The sequence below is a fragment of the Podarcis gaigeae genome, assembly GCF_964106915.1.
Source record: "Podarcis gaigeae genome assembly, chromosome: 5".
Taxonomy (NCBI): domain Eukaryota; kingdom Metazoa; phylum Chordata; class Lepidosauria; order Squamata; family Lacertidae; genus Podarcis; species Podarcis gaigeae.
Genome location: NC_139681.1, coordinates 23,700,334 through 23,712,218, shown reverse-complemented (window position 1 = coordinate 23,712,218; position 11,885 = coordinate 23,700,334). Strand labels below are relative to the sequence as shown.

General features: G+C 38.8%; 1 long non-coding RNA gene across 1 annotated transcript in view; it reads left to right on the top strand.

Moving 5' to 3' along the window:
* LOC310845479 overlaps window positions 1-11,885 on the top strand; it is a 485,939-nt gene that overhangs the window by 166,792 nt on the left and 307,262 nt on the right. The window lies entirely within an intron of this gene.

Genomic DNA, 11,885 nt, shown 5'->3' with positions numbered 1-11,885 from the left:
CTCACCTTTCCCTCCCTTTCTGATACATAAATCATTAAAGGGCACCAGGCACAGTGGAGTTAAAATATTTCAATGTGTGTTGGGGTGACTATAGCTAGAAATGAGAGTAAAACATAAGCCTATGCATATATATTCAGCAGTAAGTCCCATTGAGTTAAATGGGACTTACTCCTATCCAGTCATCACAGGACTGCAGCTTAGGTGCCATTCTTAACAACCTCCTGTTCTTAACAAAACTAATGATTAGGGTTGATTGGTCTGCTCACACAAAACCTTGTTGATTCATGTTTGTGGGAGAAATCCACCCAATGAAATTGCACATGGCAACATGTCCCATTAAACTCCATGAAACCAATGTCTGAGTCAGAGTTTTTTTATTTTTTTTAAACATTTTTTTATTGCTTTTTTTTTAAAAGTACAGAAATACAGAAAAAAGAATAAAGAGTGGTTATAAGAAAGAGAGATATAAATAACAAATTTCCATATTCTTTTTCCATCTAACCTATAGGACTTCCCCACATCCTCCGAACCCTGCGTTCTCTGTCTTATAAAGCATCAGCAATTTGTTAACTTATTTCAAAACTTATTGTAACTTCCATTTTATCATGTTCCCTATTTTCAATTTTACTGTCGCTCAATTCTTATATGTTTTATATTAAACACAATAAAGTTATTTCATTATTTTACCTCTGAATTCTTGTGTCTTAGTTTTCATTCCAATAACTTACATTTGCTGAAGCTAGAATTTCCTGAAAGGTGCATTTTTTTTTTTTTTAACATTCATACAACTTATAGTGTTTTTTCAAATAGTCCTTAAACTTTTCCCAATCCTCCTCAGTTGTTTCTTCTCCCGCGTCTCGGATTCTGCCAGTCATTTCAGCCAGTTCCATATAGTCCATCAACTGCGATTGCCATTCCTCCAGCGTGGGTAAATCTTGTGTCTTCCAGTATTTTGCAATCAGGATCCTTGCTGCTGTGGTAGCATACATAAAAAAGGTTCTGTCCTTCTTAAGCACTCTCTGGTCCACCATGCCCAGAAGGAAGGCCTCTGGTTTTTTAGGTAAGGTAAATCTCAATACCTTTTTTAGTTCATTATGGATCATTTCCCAGAAGGCCTTCACTTTCGGGCAGGTCCACCAGAGATGAAAGAATGTCCCTTCCGCCTCTCCACATTTCCAACATTTGTTGTCAGACAGATGATATATCTTGGCTAACTTGACTGGGGTCATGTACCACCGGTATACCATTTTCATAATATTTTCCTTCAAGGCAGTACATGCCGTGAATTTCAAACCGGTGTTCCATAACCTTTCCCAGTCTGCAAACATAATGTTATGCCCCACATCCTGAGCCCATTTTATCATAGCGGATTTGACTGTCTCATCCTGTGTATTCCACTTAAGCAGCAAGTTATACATTCTCGAAAGTAGTTTACTTTTTGGCTCTAACAATTCAGTCTCTAGTTTCGATTTTTCCACCTGGAATCCAACTTTTTTATCTAATTTAAATACCTCTTGAATTTGCGCATAGTGCAACCAATCTCGTACCTTAGTTTTCAATTTCTCCAAACTTAGCAACCTCCAATTGTCTCCAGTTTTTTCAATTATTTCCCAATATTTAGGCCAGTGGGCCTCCATGTTGGGTCTCTTACGTGCCTTGGCCTCCACCGGTGAGAGCCATCTCGGAGTTTTACTCTCCAATAAGTCTTTGTATTTTATCCAGACCCTCCAAATTGCTCTTCTGACAATATGGTTTTTAAACAATTTGTGCACTTTGGCCTTGTCATACCACAAATATGCATGCCACCCAAACGCGTTGTCAAACCCTTCCAGATCCAGGACATCAGTGTTCTCCAATAAAATCCGATCTTTCAACCAGCAGAAGGCTGCAGATTCATAATATAGCCTCAAGTCTGGCAGGGCAAATCCCCCTCTTTCTTTCGCATCAGTTAATATTTTAAACTTTATTCGGGGCTTTTTGCCCTGCCAAACAAACTTAGAAATATCCTTCTGCCACTTTCCAAAACATTCCACCTTGTCCACGATCTGTAGGGCCTGAAACAAAAATAACATTTTCGGCAATACATTCATCTTTACAGCAGCTATTCGGCCTAACAAGGAAAGTTTCAGTCTTGACCATATATCCAAGTCTCTTTTGATTTCTGACCAGCATTTCTCATAATTATCTTTAAACAAATTCAAATTTTTGGAGGTCAAGTACACCCCTAGGTATTTTACTTTTTTAACCACATTCAACTCCGTTTCTTTGGAGAACTCATCTGTTTCTGTAGCTGTCAAATTTTTTGCTAAAACCTTGGTTTTTTGCTTATTTAACTTAAACCCCGCCACCCGACCAAAATCAGAAATTAATTCTAACACTCTTTTAGTGCTGGAGACTGGTTCCTGAAGTGTTAATACCAAGTCATCTGCAAATGCTTTCAATTTATATTGTTTCACTCCGACCTCAATTCCCTGAACCAACCGGTCCTTTCTAATCATATTTAGCAACACCTCCAGGACTGAAATAAACAATAGGGGGGATAGAGGGCACCCCTGGCGTGTCCCTTTTTCAATTTTAAACTCCTCTGTCACCACATTGTTTACTATCAATTTAGCTTTTTGTTCTGTGTAGATTGCTTCTATACCATTTTCGAACCCCCGCCCCACTCCCATCCCTTCCAAATTTTTCTTCATAAACATCCAAGAAATATTATCAAAGGCCTTCTCTGCATCAACAAAAATCAAAACCGCTCTGGTATTCAGATTTGTTTGTAGAAGTTCCAAAATGTCAATAATGTTTCTTGTGTTGTCAAACAAATGCCTACCGGGGAGAAAGCCAGCCTGGTCTTTGTGAATCACTTCATTTAGTACTTTTTTAAGTCTATTTGCCAAAATATCTGCAAAAATTTTATAATCCACATTTAGGAGTGAGATGGGGCGGTAGTTCTTAAGTTGGGTCTTTTCAGTCTCTGATTTAGGTACCAATGTGATGAAAGCTTCTTTCCACGTTTCCGGTGCCCTCCCTCCCTCCATTATCTGGTTGCAAACCTCCATCAAAGGTTGTATCAAATAGTCCTTTAAAACTTTATAATATTTGGAGGTTAAGCCGTCCGGGCCTGGGGACTTGCCAAGTTGAAGATTTTGAATGGCATTTTCAATTTCTTGCTGTGTAATATTACAGTTCAGGTTTGTTCTCATTTCCAGGGGTATTTTTTGTAATCCATTAGTATTTAGAAATTGATCCACCTCTGAGGCTTTTTGCGGCCCTTGTGTATAAAGTTCTTTGAAGTACCTCTGGAAGCACTTTCTGATTTCCTCGGGTTTCTGAACCATTCTCCCTTCGATCTCTAGATTTGTAACCGTATTAAGCTTTTGTCTCTTTTTCAACTGCCAAGCTAGCAGTTTCCCACACTTATTCGCCGATTCGAAGGATCTTTGTTTCATTTGTTTAATTTTCCATTCCACCTCTTGATTTATCAGTTTTGAATATTGCGCCTGGAAGAATTTCACTTCTCTTAACACGTCCTTCGACTTAGGCCTAGATCTTAATTTTTTCTCACCTTCTCTTATTCTCTCCAATATCTTCTCCTTCTTTTCATTCCAGAGCCTTTTCTTAATCGTGTTTTGTTGTATTAGAAACCCTCTCATGACTGCCTTACTTGCGTCCCAGATTGTTCTTTTTTCCACAGTAGTATTCAAGTTTATCTCAAAATAGTCCTTTAGAGTTTTTTGGGCCTTCTTGACAATCTCCTGATCTCTTAGAATAGTGTCATTCATTTTCCACCTAAAGGATCCGGTTGTATTTAGTCTCAATTCCACTTTCAAAGCATTATGGTCGGAGCAGGTTTTTGGGCAGATTTCCACTTTTCTAGTCTTAGGTGCCAGTCCTCTAGTTGTCCAGATTTGGTCGATTCGTGTCCATGTCAGATGAGCTTCAGAAAAGAAAGTCCCTTCTTTCCCTAGAGGGTTCTTAACCCTCCAAATGTCTACTAAGTCCATATTGTCTGTCATTTCAAAAAAGGTTTTGGGTAGTCTGCCGTCTTTCGATATGTTAGCACTTTGTGACTTATCCATATTTACAGACACAACCCCATTCATATCACCCAGCATAATGATGTTGCTATAGTCCAAATAATCCAGCATAGTCTCATGCAGCTTCCTGAAGAATTCCGACTTTCCCTCATTTGGAGCATATATTCCTAATATCAAAATTTTTTCTCCTTGCGTCTGTATTTCAATCGCCAAAATTCGGCCATATTCATCTTTGAATAAAAATTTCGGTGACAGGCTCTCCTTTGCGTAAATCACCACTCCTCTCTTCTTAACTTTGTCTGAAGAAATAAATTCTTGGCCTAGTCTTTTGTTAATTAACACTTTTCTATGGAGCCTTGTCACATGTGTTTCCTGTAGGCAAATAACGTCCAGTTGTTCCTTTTTCAAAATGTGAAAGACTTTCCTTCTTTTTTCCGGGGAGTTTCCGCCATTTATGTTCCAACTAAGAAGCTGTAGAGACATCCTGAATCAATTGACGGGTTCTACAATGGGGTATCTAAGCTTCCTCCCGATCCCGGGGGAGGTAATGCTGGTCCTGGTCCTGGTGGTATAACTCTTGGAGATGGTCCCGGTGGTGGTGGAGGCCAAGAAGCTGCAGCTCCTTTTTGCAGGTCCTCCTCGTGGTCGTGTAGGAACTTCTGCTGGTCTTCAGGTGATTTAATCTTTATTTTCCTTCCTTTGTAAGTAAATGAAAGTCCTTGTGGAAACTCCCACCTGTAAGGAATTCCGTTGTGTCTCAACAATTTGGTCAAATCTATATAGGTAGTCCTAAGTTCCAAGAGATATTTGGGTATATCTCTGTAAATTTCGGCCCTTTTACCTTCTACCTCCAAAGATTTCTTAAAATGTAGGCCTAGTATCTTATCCCTTTCTTCTCTTGATCTCAGAGCAACCAAACAGTCTCTGGGCTTATCTTTCTTTACTGATTTTCCCAGTCTAAAGGCTGTCACAATTTTAAAGTCCTTTTCTTCCTCAATTCCCCAGAATTTGGAGAACAAAAGTGTCAAAAATCCCTCTAAATTATTTTGTTCCAATTCCGGGATAGCCCTTATCCTGAGATTACTATCTTTACTTTTCAATTCAACCAATGCCAGGTAGGCTTGTTGTTCCCCTACCTGCCTTCTCAAAGGTCTTACCTCTCCTTTAATTTCATCCACCTTTAAGTTCGCCTGTTCTGCTTTTTGGTTGGCTTCCACAGCTAATTTAAAGTTTTCTGCCGTAGCTCCTTGCAATTTCTCAATTGCCTGAGTGTGCTGCGAAACCTGTTCAGGAGTCAGAGTTTTTTTAAAGTTGGCACTTGTGATGGGGGAAAGAAGAACAACACAGAATAGGGTTATTTTAGGATTCTTATGCTCTTCCCACCCTTATTCCGAGGGGATCGTTCCCCTGTAGAGTTCTCCATTGTTTGCTATAACAAAACTATGAAAATTTACTTGTTCTCTTCATGGCAGAGATTAGATTACATAATACAAGAACTAGGAGAAAGATAGCCTGCAGGTATTTATTAGTCAAAAGAAGACTGATAACATTATGTAAGGATAGGCCATATTATGAAAATGAAATCCCCGAAGTGATGTACATTTATTGAAAAGGGAAGAACTGAAAAGACATCTTTTGTATATATGTGCATTGAACTATTCCACTTTCTTCCTCACCCTCTCCTCTTAGGAGAAACTTCATTAGATATTATGGGAAAGAAAGTAGATAAATAAACGAGCGAATTAAGTTAATTTGGATATGCAGAAGGTATTAAAAATAAATTTAAGGGACTGCAGTAAGAGGGGGAAGGAAGTCAAGTTTTGAAATGTTAAAATGATTGTAAATAGATAGATAGATAGATAGATAGATAGATAGATAGATAGATGATAGATATTTTGGGAGAGACTCCTCTCCCCTCTTAGATCCTGTCTTGCTACCCTTGCCTAAGGTTCTCTTCAAATTCAATATAATATAGCATAATATTTATATTCTATCCTTCCAAAAGCTTTGCCCTAGATCAGCAGTGGCTCCTCTCCCATAAATGTTCAGTGCCTCCCTTGACTCACCATGTCACAGGATTGGAGGAAGTAGCTCCTGGTCCTTTTCCATGTTTAGTGGCTGGGAGTTTAATTTTTTAAAAAAGTTGAAGTTTTTTTTTTATTTTAAAGGTACTTAAAATGTTTTCAGTAAGAAAACATATTTTCAATTGTCAATTTTCAATTAATTTTTCAGGTATTTAAAATGCTTTCAGTAAAAAGAAATGTGACCATATGTACCCCACTTTTCCACAATATGCCACTTTAAAGCCCCTGAAATTATGATAAAGGATAATAAGTTAATAAATAAATCAGGTGTGAGAGCTCCCCAGATGAACTATATTGACAATACAGATACACACACAAGCAGGTTTTCAAGTGGAGGAAGGGGCCATTCGAACTGTTGTCCTGTGCCAACCCTGAACAGGAAATAATTTAAAATGTGAGTACATTGCCACATTACAATTTAATTCTGTTCCCTGAACCTTGAGATGCCAATATAAATATGAGTACATTCGCTGGGAAATCAATATGTTTCAATTAGAATAACATTGCCTTTCAAAATAAGCAACAGATCTGTGATACAATACCCCGTTACCTGGTAGCACTGATGGTTATTCTAACATGAAATAACAATAAAGGATATAACAAAGGCATATTACTTGATGTTTCTGAACAGCTTGAAGAGAAAGGGCATGATCCAATCAAGTTTATGCACTTGAAGGCTAAAAATGAATAATCTGCATTTAGCAGAATGATACTGACTCATCGCAGTTTGCCTAGGTCCCGTCTCCATGTATAATTTACATTATTCCTAGCTTGCCCACTGAAATCAATGAGACCTAACCTTGAATGGATCATACCCAAATAGCTTGCAGGATAGATTATATTGAAGCTGGTTTTATATTTTGCAGTAATGCCCTCCCCCCCACCTGGATGTTTATTTTAATGCTGTTGATTTAGTTAATGATACACACACTGTTTTATGATTTTAAGTTGTATGTTTTTTAAAAAAAATTACATTGAGAAGGTTTTCAACTTTTTGAGAACAACTGGCTATGGGATGTTCCTGAGAAGGCTACAACTTCTGGGGTTTTCTGGGGAAGAGGGGTAGATTACTAAACGACTCTGGGAATGTAGAGAATAGGGGTCTGTCTATCATCTGTCAGTACCTTTAACAAACTAGGGTTGTGGGTCCAGGTGGCATGAGGTAGGAAGCAGCCAGGGGCTAACCAGGGAAGATAAAATAATCACAAGACAACCACTTTAGGATAATGCAGGCCACCACATTATTGATTACAGATGAAAGCAAATCTTGGCGTAGGCATTGGATATTTATCCAGAATCACCCAGCCTGACTGCTGGTTGATTTGGAGAAGGGTTAATCCTGGGTTAAGGATCACCCCGTGACATACATAAAAGCAGGGTGACTTCTAAGATCACTGTTGTGGAGTATTACTCTAACCCATCAGCCCCCGCCTGGGCATCAAGATGGAAGCACCTCCCCCTGGAACCCTTTAACGGGGTACCCCTATCCCTTGGAGCAGGCGGTGAGAGTCCCACTCACCCCCCCGATCCACCTTGACTAGGTATACAACCTCCTGCCTTATCTGCCCAATCTGTGTCAATTGCTATGAGGAAGGCGAAACCCTCAGACTGGCCCAATTTGCCTGGAGGACGAATTCCACCCTAGTCCCAAATAAATTTAGCTTACTAATTAATTAATTAATTAGTAAATTTAGTTTACTAATTTATTAATGGCCTTCCACATTAGTGTCAAGGTGATTTACAAAATAACAACAACAACAAAAAAATAGCATTGTATTCTTTTAAAAAGAGATTTACAAACAACAGGGAATAAGCAGCCTTTCACTCAACTGGAAAAGCTTGTTGAATCAAAAAGGTCTTCAATCATTTCTAGAAAGTGGGTACCGGCTGTATCTCATGCAGGGATGTATGATGTGCCTAGTCTGGGCAACAAATTAACATTTAAGTGTTGAAAGCAAAATCTTTGTAAGCCAAACTAAATGATGGCAAAACTGTTCTCATTCAAATAGGTTTTAAAAAGTGGGTTTTCAAAACCCTCTAGGACATTATAACCATTGTGCATTATAAAATACCATGTTTCATGTATTCCCAATGGCTGGTTTATGTCAGTATATCATACCAAATGGAAAAATATTCACTTTGTTCTTTAGAGACACTTGTGCTTTCCTCTAGTGACTCCTTTCCATTTATATTGATGAATGAATCCAAAATCTAATTGTTACTCATTGATTGAACCAACTGCGCAAGCTGCTAGTTCTATAAGTGAAGAAGCTGATAACAATATTGCACAGCATAGATTCTCATCCACAAATGAACAAAAAATATCCAGATTGTTTAATCTTAGTATATTAGCGCTTATTAGGCCCCCATCAGCTACAGTTGGTCATTAACATCTGGATTCTGAAAGTCTGTAACAATATGTCTCTTCGAAACACTAGCACAAAAATCACAGCTTTTGTTTCTATTGTGATTCAAGTAAAATTCACAGTGCTCATCCTCACCTCTGAGGTCCTAAATAGCTTGGCTGCAATATGGTAAGAAATCAGCACCAAGGAAGTACCTGTGCAGTAATGGTAGGTGTGTTTAGATATTGTGGACAAGGTGGCCAGGAGAGTTGTTGTAATTTATATAAGGCCTTTCATTTTGAGAAGAAGCACCATAGTGGTTCACAGACAAATAAAAACCAACAACAATATAACAAAAATAAAAAACACAGCTACCAATTAAAAATAAATAAATAAACATACATACATACCCCGCTCATCTGGCTGGGTTTCCCCAGCCACTCTGGGCGGCTCGCAGCAGAATATTTAAAACACGATAAAACATGAAACATTTAAAACTTCCCTAAACAGGGCTGCCTTCAGATGCCTTTATAAAAAATACAGCTACCAATACATAAAATACATAGTCAAACAGCTACATTAAATCATAATTAAAATAAGACACAGATGAAACAATCCAAACTTGAAATTCAAATCAGGAGAGTAGGGAAATGGCAGCTGCACACAGATTCCTGCAGGGCTATGGAGCTAGGAATTATGAGACTGCAAATGATGTCACTGGAGAGTGTTTCCTAGGCTGTCATTTCCACCCAGGGATTGGTTCAGTGGTGGGTGATGGGTGGGCTGGCAGTGCTCACATGACCTTGATCTCCTGTGTGGCCCATCACATTCTCCCAGTACGCAGTTGCAAGACAACATCCAGGTTGACCATGATGAAGCCTCACTGCCCCCTCTCCATCCCAGTATGGGACAGGGACACAGACAACTAGAAGTTGATTGAGTGCCACCACTTGATCCCACTGCCCACTACTAGATTGGTGAAATCTCTGGCTGCAAATGGGTTCAAACCCCAATTCAATCCTGAGCCACTACAAGAGGCAGAAATAAAGAACAATAGTAGTCTGGCATTTAAGTGACTTGCAAACAAGTTGTTTTTCCAGTCTGAGATACCTATTCCATGCCCTTAGTTTGCAGTAGATCCTTTAAATTTTATATGGCTATATATAAAAATTATCTGTTATATGGACCCTAATCATTTCAAATTATACTCTTTGCTTCAGTAACAGCTCTGATGTTACTGTATCAGAAATGGCACATTTGAATTTATTCATGAAAGGCAAGACAATCCATGGTCAACAAGCCCGTTCCGCATCTCCAAGGATGGACCGACCTTAATTCTAAAATGCGTATGTAGTTACATTGATGCCGTCACTTTCCATGGATTTTCCCATTAAAATGGGAATAAATATTGGGGGGTTATTTTTCAATTGGCTGCTTCATAGGGGTAAACCCAAAGATAGACTTCGATTGCTCAAGCTACGATTAAAAATATATATCAGAAAATGCAGCAAAATGATTCATTGCTACGTACGTCAGCAGCATTTATCATTCACATCTTTAGCTCCAAGAGCATATAAACTTTCAAGGATGGTCAGTCAGTGGACAATGTTTATATATTACTTAGAAATCAATTTCAAGATAGAACATTCTGAACTTCCGAACAAGGAATGAGGTGCACAGATGTTACGATGGCTATTCCCTAACATATATAGATTTGATTTATATCAAAGAAAGCGCTCTCTCTCTCTCTCTCTCTCTCTCTCTCTCTCTCTCTCTCTCAAAACAGACCCCTCTAACCTTGCTGGAACTATGGACTGGAGCAAATACTACTTGATAGTCTCAAGTGTTGTAAAAATGAACTTATGAATAAACTAGGGTTACCATAACGTCTGGAAAGCTCAACAACCTTTGTGTCTGGATATGAAATATGGCAACCCTAGAATAAGCTAAATAGCTTTCATTGCTGCACTAAACTCAGGGTCTCTACCACTATAGTGGTACCTCGGGTTAAGTACTTAATTCGTTCCGGAGGTCTGTTCTTAACCAGAAACTGTTGTTAACCTGAAGCACCACTTTAGCTAATGGGGCCTCCTGCTGCTGCCGCGCCGCCAGAGCATGATTTCTGTTCTTATCCTGAAGCAAAGTTCTTAACTGAAGCACTATTTCTGGGTTAACGGAGTCTGTAACCTGAAGCATATGTAACGTGAAGCGTATGTAACCCGAACCACTGTACAGTACTTCACTACATATAAAGATCTAGATATGCAGAAATCCCCCTTTTTTGTAAAACAAAGAAAGAAGAAAACCCAAAATAACAGTGTTTGCATGGTGTATCTGGAACCTTTTTGTTCTTAATGCATAGGCCTTCCACAGTCACCATCTGATGATAGGGAATAAAGGACAGGAAAAATATTAGAATATATATATATATATATATATATATATATATATATATATATGAGCCAATACAGGCTTTCGTATAAGGGAAAACATTTGAAACAGAGAAAACGGAAAAGACTGTAACAGCACAGAAGAAAACAGATGGGGGGGGGCAGGCCACAGGTTGCATTATTCTTGCTTTTAATAGCAACTGATAATGTTTATTTTGAAGAAAGAGCGGTCAGGGGGCCCTGATCTGAAAGGTCTTTTTTTGGGGGGGGACACACACCAATTTACTACCATGGTGCTCCCTTCCTTGCTATTTGTCCATGAAGCTGCTGTGGTGGTGAACAGCACTTTTGGGAACAAATATGAGCTGCCTTGGGTAGCAGTGTAGTTTGGCCTAATATACTGCCGAAGCCAAGATGTTGAAGGCTATGAAACATGGTTCATAAATGTTTACAATTTCAACGGACGTTATGAGTCTAGTTCTAGCAGGTTACTGTTCTTTCTACTATGGGGCAAAGCGAACATTTGCCACAACTTGGGGTGTGTGGTACTAGAATGTGATGCCCACACTGCTACTTTTTACAGAGAAGACCATGCCCATGAGAAATTTCTCATGTCAGTTTAACTAGAAATCAGAGTGAAAACTAATATTCAAAAGTTGGCATACTCTAGTCTAGCTTCACTGCTCAGAATGAGTGCAACATTTCAGAATTCAGATACGAACTTTCAATGTGATGGTCTATTCCAAAATTCAAGTGCTCGTTGGCATCATCTAGGAAATATCAGAAGCTGTCAAACACTGTCAGATATAAATACCATTGCAAGCCATCTGACAGATGCTATTGGATGCTAAATACTGTCCGTTACTAAAGTGCTTACCATGCCACTGATCAGACGGCGACATCAAATGCCACATATCAAATGGCAAAATAAAATATGACAGGGCATCAAATATACAGAGAATGCTTGGCAAATATTGGAATATTCTGAAAAATATTCTGCGTTAAAATTTGCAGAGGAGCAAATTGCTCTCGGCT